Genomic DNA, 12,209 nt, shown 5'->3' with positions numbered 1-12,209 from the left:
ACTATGCCATCTACACTAATTCTTCTGAATCCAGATGTATCCCATCCCTATCAGGTATGATTAGGGTAGGATTTCATTTTACTCATAAAAGGCACAAAGGGAAAAGGGAAGCAGGGTAAAAGAGCCTGGGTAGATAGAGATATTCCTAGGAGGGCACTGATAAGAGAGGGGAAGAAATTTAAAAATGTGTTGATATACATCTGAGAAATAACAAACTTAGTTATGAGTGGTAAAAGAAATGAGAACGGAAGGAAGCAAAACAGCCTCAAATGTTTATTGTTAGGGGAAAGATGAAGAAAGTGAAAGATAAGTGGGTCAGCCATCATACTACCTGAGTGGCACTATGTGGGGAGGGCACCTTGGTTGCTGTGTATTTTAGGGAAGAATATAACCACAAAGACAGGGGCGACAAAAGTCTGTGACAACTTTCAACCTCACTTCACCTGTAGTTGCTGTTAGCAATTACAACATTCATCATTCTGGGAATGTCTCTATCCATGGTAATTACAGTTAATCTTCCAACTAGGCAATAATTATCTAGTTGCCATACCATGCAGGATCAACGGGCTAGGGTTCACTTCTTTCAGCACGACTGAACACAGTGAAAAGTATCTCAACCTTGAAAAGGGACTAGCATTTTTCAAACTGTACAGTGACCGGTTGTATGTTTTTGTATTTCTTCAGTTTTAGACTACATTTGTATATTAAACAAATAGGTTACTACACTCATTTCCGTTATCATTACTCTGCTGAAATGCTTTTTAATAACCATCTCAACAAAACAATATATATTTATGGGAAGGGCAAAAGTTATTATATTAGTCTGCAAATCACAGCTTATGTATCAGAACAAGGTCAATGAGGATAGCCAGACAATCATGAAAGCCTTTGACTTCAGCCATTTCAATGAGCCAGTACCTCAGCTGCTTTAACCTATGAGGCTGTTCTCTCTCATCCATTCCTACTTTGGGCCTGTAATTGTGAAGGCAGCGGTTCACAGGGATCATGCCAATACTGGCATTTCTTGGCTTTTAGGATAAGCGAAAATATTAATCGAAACTCAATATATAGTTATCACTTCTACTTTTGAAAGGTAATGAATGACTAATGTTGGAAATTACATTCAACATAGGGGTATGGTAACAACAGGACAGCATTTCGTTGTTTCTAAGAACACATCTAATAATTTGTGTATATTTTCAACAATTATGAAAATGTACAAACATAGATTGGGGCAAATGAATAATGCGCTGGGAACCATCAAATGCCCATCCTGGATTCCACAGACTTCCAATGTTTCACAGACAAAATAAAACATATATTTCTTTTATAAATACACTTGGAACTTAATTTTCCTATGGATAATTTCTGTGACTCATGTTTAAAGATCCCCTTGCTTGCGTCGTCAATTACACTCCAGAAAGGCAGTACAGCACAGGGGAGAGAAAGCAAGCCTTGGAGCTGGCAAGAACTACCTCTGACTCCCACTGGCAGTGTGACCTAGTCAAGTCACTTAACCTCTCAGGGATCTAAGTAACTATCTAAGATTCTAATTTGCTGAAAGATACTGGCCTGCAGTGCAAAGGGAGTTCCCTATACCATGACACCATATATCCAGTCCATACCCCATGAGAAACTCAAACATACACATTTAATCGGATAGCTATATTAGGTATGCTGAGAGAGTAAGGAAGCTGATTCTATAAACTACACCTGAAAAACCGGTCACCTTACACTTACCACAGCTGCTCTTCCAAACCTTTTCATCCCTCCTCAAAGCTCCCATATTTCACTCTGCACCTCCTCAGCTAAAAATCTTGTCTCATATTTGGCTGAAAACAATTGAGGCTATTACTTGAGACCACCCTGTCCCCACTTCTTCTCATCTAACATCATCCAAATGCCTTCTGTCAGTATCTCCTCCTTCATTCATCCCACATGAAAATGCTTCTTCAGGGGGCGGAGCCAAGATAGCGAAGTAGAAAGACGCACATACACATAGCTCCGAACCCACAAACCACAGAACGGCTAGAGGGGACCAACCCAGGGCGAATTCTGCACCCAGAGACCACGGAATATTGGAGCAAGGGAGATTTCTGTTCCGGAGAGACCTGCAAACCTCTCGCGGGGGGTCCTTCGCGCCGTGGACTGGGCGCCGGGACTGGGAGCAGAGGGCAGCCCTGTCGTGGCCGAGACACCGTGAGGAAAAGATCCGAGCAGGCTACGGGACGGGATCTCCAGCGGCGGCACAAGCCCCCCCACCAACAGGTGACTGACGGGGGTAGGTGAGAGAGTCTCTTTGGCGGGTCGAGAGGGGAGTGGGGTTCCCCCATGGCCGGGCCCCCCCAGGAGATAGAAGCTGAGAGGCGGCTACAGACAGGAGCTCCCCAAACGGGCCGGAGCCTGGATCCATAGTGGAAGGTCTGTGCATAAACCCCCTGAGGGAACTGAGCCAGAGAGGCGGCCCTGCCCCTGACCACCTGAACTTAATTCTCACACTGAATAGCAGCCCTGCCCCCGCCAAAAACCCTAAGGCGGGAAGCAGCATTTGAATCTCAGTCCCCAAACGCTGGCTGGGAGGACCAGGATGCGAGGTGGGTGTGAGGAGAACATTCAGAGGTCAGGTCACTGGTTGGGGAGAATGCCCAGAAAAGGGAAAAGAAATAAAACTATTGAAGGGTACTTATTCGGAGAAAAGACACTTCCTCCCTTCCTTTCTGATGGGGAGGAACAATGCTTGCCATCAGGCAAAGACACAGAAATCGAGGATTCTGTGTCCCAGCCCACCCAATGGGCTCAGGCCATGGAAGAGCTCAAGAGGAATTTTGAAAATCAAGTTAGAGAGGTGGGGGAAAGACTGGGAGGAGAAATGAGAGGGATGAGGGAGAAGCATGAAAAGCAGATCAGCTCCCTGCTAAAGGAGAACCAAAAAAATCTTGAAGAAATTGGCACCTTGAGAACTAGCCTAACTCAGTTGGCAAGGGAGGTGCAAGGGGCCAATGAGGAGAAGAATGCTTTCAAAAGCAGAATTAACCAAATGGAAAAGGAGATTCAAAAGCTCACTGAAGAAAATAGATCTTTCAAAACTGGAATGGTACAGATGGACGCTAAAGACTTTATGAGAAAGACCGATATCTCAGAACATAGCGTGCAGATTCGAAAAATGGAAGATAATGTGAAATATCTTATCGGAAAAACAACTGACCTGGAAAATAGAATCAGGAGAGACAATGTAAAAATTCTGGGACTACCTGAAAACCATGATCAAAAGAAGAGCCTAGACATCATCTTCCATGAAATTATCAAGGAAAACTGCCCTGAGATTCTAGAACCAGAGGGCAAAATAAATATTCAAGGAATCCGCAGAACACCGCATGAAAGAGACCCAAAAAGAGAAACTCCTAGGAGCATTGTGGCCAAATTCCAGAATTCCCAGGTGAAAGAGAAAATATTGCAAGCAGCTAGAAAGAAACAATTCAAGTATTGGGGAAATACAATCAGGATAACACAAGATCTAGCACCCTCTACATTAAGGGATCGAAGGGAATGGAATAGGATATTCCAGAAGTCAAAGGAACTAGGACTAAAACCAAGAATCACCTACCCAGCAACACTGAGTATAATGCTTCAGGAGAAAAAATGGTCTTTCAATGAAATAGAGGATTTTCAAATTTTCCTGATGAAAAGACCAGAGCTTGAAAGAAAGTTTGACTTTGTAACACAAGAATGAAGAGAACCATGAAAAGGTGAACAGCAAAGAGAAGTCATAAGGGACTTACTAAAGTTGAACTGTTTACATTCCTACATGGAAAGACAATATTTGTAACTCTTGAAACATTTCAGTAACTGGGCACTGGGTGGGAGTACACACACACACATGCACACACGCACACATACATAGAGAAAGAGTGCACAGAATGAATTGAAGAGGATGGGATCATATCTTTAAAAAAAATTAAATCAAGCAGTGAGAGAGAAATATTGGGAGGAGAAAGGGAGAAGTTATATGGGGCAAATTATCTCTCATAAAAAAGGCAAGCAAAAGACTTATTAGTGGTGGGATAAAGAGGGGAGGCAAGAGAAAAACATGAGGTCTACTCTCATCACATTCCACTAAAGGAAAGAATATAATGCACACTTATTTTGATAGGAAAACCTATCTCATAATACAGGAGTGTGGGGGACAGGGGTACAAGCAGGGAGGGGGGGAAGATGGAGGGGAGGGCAGGGGGAGGAGAATGCAATACGAGGTCGACACTCATGGGGAGGGAAAGGACCATAAGAAAATAGAAGTAATGGGGGACAGAATAGGATGGAGGGAAATATAGTTAGTCCTATACAACACAACTAGTATGGAAATCATTTGCAAAACTGCTGGAGATGGAAGCTCAATTCCATGTGGACAGCCTCGGGCGGGTAAAGGTGGGAACTTCTAAATCTTAGAGTTCTCACGAGGCCCCCCCAGGAAACGACTGGGAATCGAGGTGAACCGAGCTATCTCGTGTATTTCCGCCTCTTCCCGTGAGAAACGTGATGGGAGAGAGCTCTCCCCGCCTTCGAGATTGTCCCGGACCTGGGCACACCTAACAGCACGATATTCAGATGCAAACTATGCGGCTGGAGAGCTTAAGTAGGATCAGGAAAGCCAGAAAGTTCTCTTGGGCGGAGGGGCCACGTGTGAGGACAACAAGGCTCCGCTTTTCCTCTCTCCCCTCCCCCTCTCTCCCCACTTACACTTCTACTTCCAATCTCTTATTATAAGATCTTTGCCTCCTTGGGAGATTCTTCGCTCCCTCCTAAGGAAGAATTCCCCTGCACTTGTAACTAGACCCTGAAATAAAGCTCAACCCTTGTTCGACTCTGGAACGTCCTTTCTCTCATACGAGCATCCGGTTTGGCCAACCGAAGACCTCCGATAGAGGTAAGGTAAGACTCGGGTAGCCCACAGGCCTCTAGGCCTGGCACAAAACTAAACAGATTTGGCCTATATTGAATTACCTGTCTTCCAAGGGGAAGGGGTGGAGAGGGAGGGAGCTAAAGAAGTTGGAACTCAAAGTGTTAGGACCAAATGTAATGTTCTTACCACTGGGTAACAAGAAATACAGGTTAAGGGGTCAAGAAAGCTATCTGGCCCTACAGGACAAAAGAGAAGACGGAGACAAGGGCAGGGAGGGAGGATAGAGGAGAGAGCAGATAGGTCACAGGGGCAATTAGAATGCCTGGGTTTGGGGGGGAGGGGATAAAAGGTGAGAAAATTTGTAACCCAAAATTTTGTGAAAATAAATGTTAAAAGTTAAATAAAAAAAAAAAGCTATTAGACAAGTCAAGGAAAGAGGAAAAAAAAAAAAAAGAAAATGCTTCTATAGGTCCAACTCATCGCATTCTATCTTATCTCCTCCAGCGTATCGCCCCTCTCTCATTCCTATTCTTGCTTTCTTCAATCTTTCCCTGCCTAATGGCTACTTCCCTCCTTCCCCATTCCCAAAAACCTCTTTACTTCGTCAACCTGTCCTCACTCTCATCTCACATTTCTCTTGGCATTTTTGCCTAATTTGTGCTCTAAGAGGATTCCTGAAAACACGTGTCTCCACTTCCTTTCTGGACTCTTTCTTTTAACATTAGTCTGGCTTGTAAAATCTCCAAAGATACCAATGCTGCCTTAACTGCCAAATCTAATGGTCTTTTCTCATTTCTCATCCGACTTGATCTCTTTGAAGCCTTGTCAAACTAGAACACTTATCTGCTTGATATTCCCTACAGTCTTCGTTTTGTAACACTAGTTTTCCCCGGATCTCCTCCTAAGTATCTGATCCTCTCCTTCCTAGCCTCCCTTGTAGATTACCATCTCCATTCGACTGACCTCCTAGCAAGCAGAGACAGCCTCCAGATTTCTTTCTATCGGTTGTGATTAGCTGGGTGACTGACACATAGAACGCGATTAATAAAAGCAGAAATTTCTTTTCTGCCTTGTTGCTTTTACATTCCACATACAGTGACCATATTTCTCCAGATGGGGCAGCTAGGTGGCCCAGGGGATAGGAGTGCTGGCTTTGGATCAGGGAGACTCATATTCCTGGCTTCAAATCTAGCCTTAGGCAAATATTCGTTGTGTGGCCCCGGGCAAGTCACTTAACCTTATTTGCCTCAATTTGCTCATCTGTAAAAGGACCAGGAGAAGGAAATGGAAAACCACTCCAGTATCTGTGCCAGGGAAATCTTCCAAAGTCTTCCCAGAGAGTCAGGCACAACTGAAAGGCTGAAAACAACATTTCACTAGAACAGGGTAGCATTTGCTCCCACCTCACCACTGAGGAGGCGGAAGTCAGCTGGAGGCTGGCTAAAGGAAAAAGTGAAGGAGTTTCCCTTCATTCAAAATGGGTAGGCAGGAGGGGGAGGGGACGCCAGTGGTCACGATTGGGATCCACTCTCCAGCAGGCAGAGCCTGACCCTGCTCTGTCCCAGATGCTGAGGGGAAGAGCTTGGCCAAGGGGTAGCCGAGGCACAGGCGCCCCCGTGGAGGGGGGGGTGTCTGAGGCTGTTCCTGGGGGCCTTCCCTTCACTCTCCCCCACCGCCCTCTCACCTGCCCTTTTTATCCAGATCGTCGACTCCGGCCTTTTCGTGGAGCAGCAGTTCCTGCACCTTCTTCACATCCCCAAGCTCGGCAGCTTTGTGTATCTTATCGAGGTCCTTGACTCTGATGATGTAAGAATCCGGGCCGAAGGGTGGGACCCCGCTGTCCCTGCGCGGGGGGAGGAGGAGGAGGAGGAAGATGGGGACACAACGCTCCTCCTAAAGATGTTAGAAATGTTCTTCATGTTGGCAGGGGGTCACAGAGAGGGTGGGGGAAGTCACGAGGAGTTCTCCCTTGATGTATTGGCCTCCTCTGGGCCCTCGCCTATTCTCCAAAAAGAACGTCAACCGCTCCAAGTGAAGTGACTCCTAAGCCAGTAACAGCAAGGAATCGATCCTAGAGACGGCTGTAGCCCTAGCAACGCCTCGAGGGGGACCGAAATGAGCACGCGTTCTCCAGATGCAGGAGTCACGCGCATGGGCCCAACGGTAAAGCTAAGCCTGGGCGAGTGCACACGTGCCAGGTCAGTTAGGTCTCCGCGGGAGGGGTCCACAGCTCAAGATCGCGAGGGTGGCTGAGCCCTGGGCTGGCTGCTTCCTGTGCTGGAGGTTCTTTGGAGCCTGGAGCTGTGACAGGATGCATAGAAGACGGGGGAAGGCGATGGGGGCCAGGTGAAACCTAAGGGGAGGGTGGGGCATGTGGATTGGGAGGAACTGGGTTCGAACGTCGAATCCTGGACCCGCTCTGTTGTTTCCATTTGTGAAGGTGGGCAAAGCACTTCCTCTCTGAGCCCCAGTTCCTTCTTCTGTACAACGCAGACTTCGGTCTTGATAACTTCCCAAGTGTCTGCCAGCCATGAATAATTCTGTGAAGCCCAGACTGAAAGCCAGCACCATGTTGGTGCTCTGATGCCTGATGGACGCCCTGGGACAAACGCAGTCTAGGTTCCTCTCTCCTCTGATTCTCCCTTCAGGAGGACAGGGCAATGATTCCTCTGGGACAGGGAGCCTGGCACAGGGAGGGTGGAGCTGGCCTTAACCAGGCAGCCCTGGGTTCGAGCCCAGCCTGTGCAGAACTGCAATTTCCCTATTGATGCTTTTATTAGAGTGGGGGCTGAGGGAGTTACAGCAGTTGTTTGGGAAAAGATATGTCAGGTTCAGCTGATTATAAGTAAGGCTAGAGTACAGAATGAGACTATTTTTTTTTTAACATGGCCAATGCAGAAATTTATTTTGCTTGACTTGACAAGCACATAATAGGAGTTTTGATTTGGTTTCTTTCTCAATGAGGAGTAGGGCAATTGGACGAGAAAAGGTAGATTTCTTTCTGAAAAAAGCAATAAAATAAATTCTTCAAAATGTACCTAATACATACCTACATGAAAGTGCTAGATTATTTGCACAGAAAAAAATGATGAGACACAGGAGGCCACAGTAGATAGAAGGCTAACCTTGAGTTCAGGAAAATGAGAGTTCAGGTTCTACCCTGCCATATTCAAACTGTATAACCATTGGATTGTCATTTAACCTTTCAGGGTTCTGAGGCAGCTCTCCTAGAAGCCCCTAAGATTGCGGATGAGTTATTGAATCTACGCAAGTGGAAGGAGTTAACACACCTAGAATTGCTAGTAAAATCCCAGGTCTGAAAAAAAATGGAAAAGAAAACAAAAGGGGAATAGTGCATGACAGGTATTCAGAGAAAGATGGGAAAAAGTATGTGGACTAATTGAATTAAGTGAACATAATCAGGAGGACAGCACAAAAAAGGAAAATCACAGTGGAAATGAAACGCCCAAAGACAGTAGCATTGTAATTCTGATGACTAAGCTTCGAGATTAGTCCAAGAGATTTAGGAAATGAAGCTTGCCTTCCCACTCTGTGGAGATGAGGAACTGTGGGAGCAGAATGCCACACAGGTCGTAAATGTCTGAGGCCATGTGACCTAAGAGCTTCCTGACTCCTAAAGGCCCAGTACTCTACACCATGAGCCACCTAGTTGGCTCTTAGACAAATTGGGTTCAGTGACTTGCTCAAGGGCACACAGTAAATGTTTGAGGCCATTTGAACTCAGGTCTTCCTGACTCAAAACCCAGCACTCTATTCACTTAATCATCTAGCTGCTTCCCCCTGCTGAAGGTAGTAAATGGCTATTCCTGTCTTCACATGGGAATCCTGTGATGACAGGAAAGATCTATCCATGATCAAGAGCTTGGTTGTCAGATCAGACTTTCCACATGCTACCATTTCCACAAAGGACAAGACTGCTACCATGAAGGTGGAACAATTTTGGTTTTCAGCCTCAATGTCAATGCAGCCATGGCACCTACTAGGACCAGATCAATCTAAACAGTGGAGGGATGTGTGTGTGTGTGTGTGTGTGTGTGTGTGTGTGTGTGTGTGTGTATTATATATATATAATGAGACGCAGAGACCATGGACCTACCTGCCATGAGTGACCAGCATGACTGATCTTCCTTCCAACCCCTCCTAAAGGCATCCTCCAAAGCCTTCTCATAGCTCCCCATCTTTTCCCTCCTTCCTTCCTGGAAATTGGCTCCTCACTGTTCAGCCTCAAATACTTTGGCCTCAGCCAGGGAGCCTTGCTTAAAAGCGAAACTGCAACTCCAGCACCAGAGTGAAACCTCTGAACTTTTTATTGCTAAGAAATACTCACCTGTGGTCCTTTGTATGCTGCAACCTGAGGTCAATGAAGCTCTTTCCATCTGACTCACAATTGGAATGTCCTCTATTTTTTGTCTTCAAATATAAACTCCTTGAGGACAGACTTACTTTTCTAAATGTATTCCCAGTTCATTTCATAAACGTCTAATAAAAGCTTTCCCATTCATTCTTTGTTCCTCATTCATACAAAGTAAACAGAACCAGGAGAATCCACAGACTATGACTGCAATGGTGTCAAGAAAAAGAAGACACCATCTTAGAGAACAGAGGAAAAAAGGAAGCAGTTTGAATTGTAGTGACTAATGTTTGTCCAGGAAAACAGATCATCAAAAAGTCTGCCATGCCCTCTACATGTAATCATTAGAACATGTGTTGGAATTCTCTCAGGTCCTGTTGAAGAAAGAGAGATGGGAGAACTGCTTCAGAATGTGAATGAATTCACTTAGATCTTCTCTGTAGCCATTGCGAGGTTTATTGATGCAGAAGCTGAGATTTAGTAAGGAGCTAAACAAAGGCCTTGCTTTAGAAAAAGGACCAGTTTTATGTAGGATGACTTTAGGGTTTCCTTGTGGGTGTAGGAGATCTAGGGTCTTGCAAGATAAAGACACAGGGTGAGGACTATGATGGACACATGGTAAGGAAATCCCATTCCCCAGGATCAGGGGTAGGAACAGGAATTTTTTGTTTCCCCAGGATGAGGGGTGAGAACGGGGAATCATACGGTCCAGGATAAGGGGAGGTTGTGGTAAGGGGAGATGTTTAGGGCACCAAGGGCTTCACAAAGTCAATCAATATTACTTTACCTCTCAGGGCACTGTTTCTACCCACATCAGTCCTACCTGCAGGAAGAACCAGACCCTAAATATTCCAGAGACTTCATGCTGTGGTTGAGGAGCTAACCACAAATTCCCCTGAGAGAGCAGGAATAACGCAGTGAGGACTCACAACTGGTGGATGACTATGATGGGGTGCTTGGGTGCATGTGCTTGGACCCTAATTCTAAAATCACATTTCTCTTAAAAATCACATTTCTCTTAAAAATCACATTTCTCTCTAACCTCAAAACACTCTCTCAGTCAGTCTCCCTCCAGTTCAAGGACAGCCTGCCCCAGCAGGAACCGTTATCTCCCTTCCTACCATAGTAGCCAGCTGCACCTATAGAATTTATCACTTAGAGCCAGCTGCGTGCTGACTAAACTAGCTGTGCACTGGTTCATGGCGACATTAATTCCTCGCTGACCAGTGATACGCATCTTCAACTTAGATTTATGTGAGCTCCTTTACATAAATCTTGTCTAAGAAGACATTGGTAACAGAAGTATGATTTTTTATGATCAATCCTGACTATCGTTTGACTTAGTGACGTTTCAGACTTAAAACCACACCTCCATGTAGCTCCCCTTTGGGCTATTTCCCGATAAATATTGAGTAAAATACCTACACAGTACATACCTAAAGTACATGTTCTTTTAAGAACTGACTACTCCCTAATCACACCACAGAATACCTAGTTAGCGTATTTGGCACCCATCTTACTATACAATAATCTGTATAAACTTTATCTATAATTCCTTTAAATGGCAGGTTCCCTAAGTATTCTTGCCCGCTAAAAAGTGTAATAATAATAAACTGTTTTGCCTACTTGACTTAAGATTGTTTGAGTCCAGTGAATCCTTTCCAGACTAGGTTGACAGGGATCGCTAGCGCTTCCTGCACCTTTCTTGACCCTCATCATATTTTTGGCGACTCCTCCAGAGCATAATCTGACATCTCAAGTCCTCTCCAAGTCAAGGTGAGCTTTCTTTTCCCTTAAGCTTGCTGAGCTTTCCCCTCTCCTTGCCCTATAGCTGAGGTTCAACTCGTGCACAAGGAACGCTTACTGGGGTTCGGGCAGAGCCTTTAATGGGCTCTGCCACTCTCCATTGAAACAAGGGACGCTTTTTGGAATTCAGTGCACTTTCTAGCACACAGTGGTGCTTCATTCAAAATTTGGGGAAATAAAATTGATCATTTTTTATACACACACCCCCACAAACCTATTTATTAGAAGTAATTATAAGTAGATAAATTCATGGCCAAGTAATGAACCAATGAATTCCATATTTGTGTATGTATGCATACATCTATTTAAATACTTTATTATTTATTTTATTTTAGTCAGAAAAAGCTATGTATTCATATACATACAAATACATGTTAGTCATCATTTGGGTATTTATTATTTGAGTCCTCCAAGTTATGAGGCTACATTTTGTTTGAGTCTGGATTTGTTTCACGGTAGCTGCTTAGGGGACTCCCAGTGAGAAAACTTTTACCAGTCCGCAGATGAGAAATTATCTTGCTATTTATGATCACAGAATATTGCCCAGATAATTGAAAGGTGATGGTAATAGTCTAGTGCGTTTTACTGGCACAATCTGAACACAAAATTTCATGCTACAGAGATCCCTTAACGCTGCCTCCCCTGGAAGTTGCTGAGGCAAACCAAAATTGTAACGTGAATATATATTCAGGGATTGACCACTTATACAATTAGATGCCACCATTCATACTTAAGACTGACATATTTCCAAGACCATCCTATTTTGTCTTTGTCTGGTCCTTTTCTTCCTGATTGTCAGTAGATATTTCAGAAGCGAATGATATGAATGTAAGAAGATCTAAGGGACATTGATGAAACCCTTTTTTTCTCTGGTAACATTTGATCTTTGTTCATTCTAAGAATTACCTCTGGGTTGCAGTCATCACCAACGTTGTGTTAAACATAAAATAAAATAAATTTCTTTTCGTAGATTTTAGATTCATTTTTCAGGATTGTAAGTGTAGAATTGAAAGAGACCTTAAAAATCGTTTAGTGTCCTCCAGATTTTAGTTATTGAGTCCTCATTTTATGATGAGGAAATGAAGGGCGAAGGAGGTTAATTAAAGCTGAAAGTCACCTAAGTAGCAAATGACA

At 44.3% G+C, this 12,209-nt stretch overlaps 1 protein-coding gene and 1 long non-coding RNA gene across 6 annotated transcripts in view; one reads left to right on the top strand and one right to left on the bottom strand.

Moving 5' to 3' along the window:
• Positions 1–6,878, bottom strand: part of LOC140524853 (golgin subfamily A member 3-like) — a 65,251-nt gene extending 58,373 nt beyond the window's left edge. For all 5 annotated transcript variants that reach the window (XM_072639694.1, XM_072639693.1, XM_072639691.1 and 2 more), the window contains exon 1: positions 6,582–6,878. The gene's annotated coding sequence lies outside the window, so the exon portion shown is untranslated. The remainder of the gene's footprint in view (positions 1–6,581) is intronic.
• Positions 6,879–7,030: 152 nt separating this feature from the next.
• Positions 7,031–9,419, top strand: LOC140524863 (uncharacterized). The gene is made up of 2 exons (XR_011973858.1): positions 7,031–7,243; positions 8,107–9,419. It is a non-coding gene; the product is annotated as an uncharacterized lncRNA (long non-coding RNA).
• Positions 9,420–12,209: the final 2,790 nt, after the last annotated feature.

The sequence above is a fragment of the Notamacropus eugenii genome, chromosome 2, assembly GCF_028372415.1.
Source record: "Notamacropus eugenii isolate mMacEug1 chromosome 2, mMacEug1.pri_v2, whole genome shotgun sequence".
Classification (NCBI taxonomy): Eukaryota; Metazoa; Chordata; class Mammalia; order Diprotodontia; family Macropodidae; genus Notamacropus; species Notamacropus eugenii.
The sequence above is the reverse complement of the archived record's forward strand: the minus strand, read 5'-3'. Positions and strand labels throughout refer to the sequence as shown.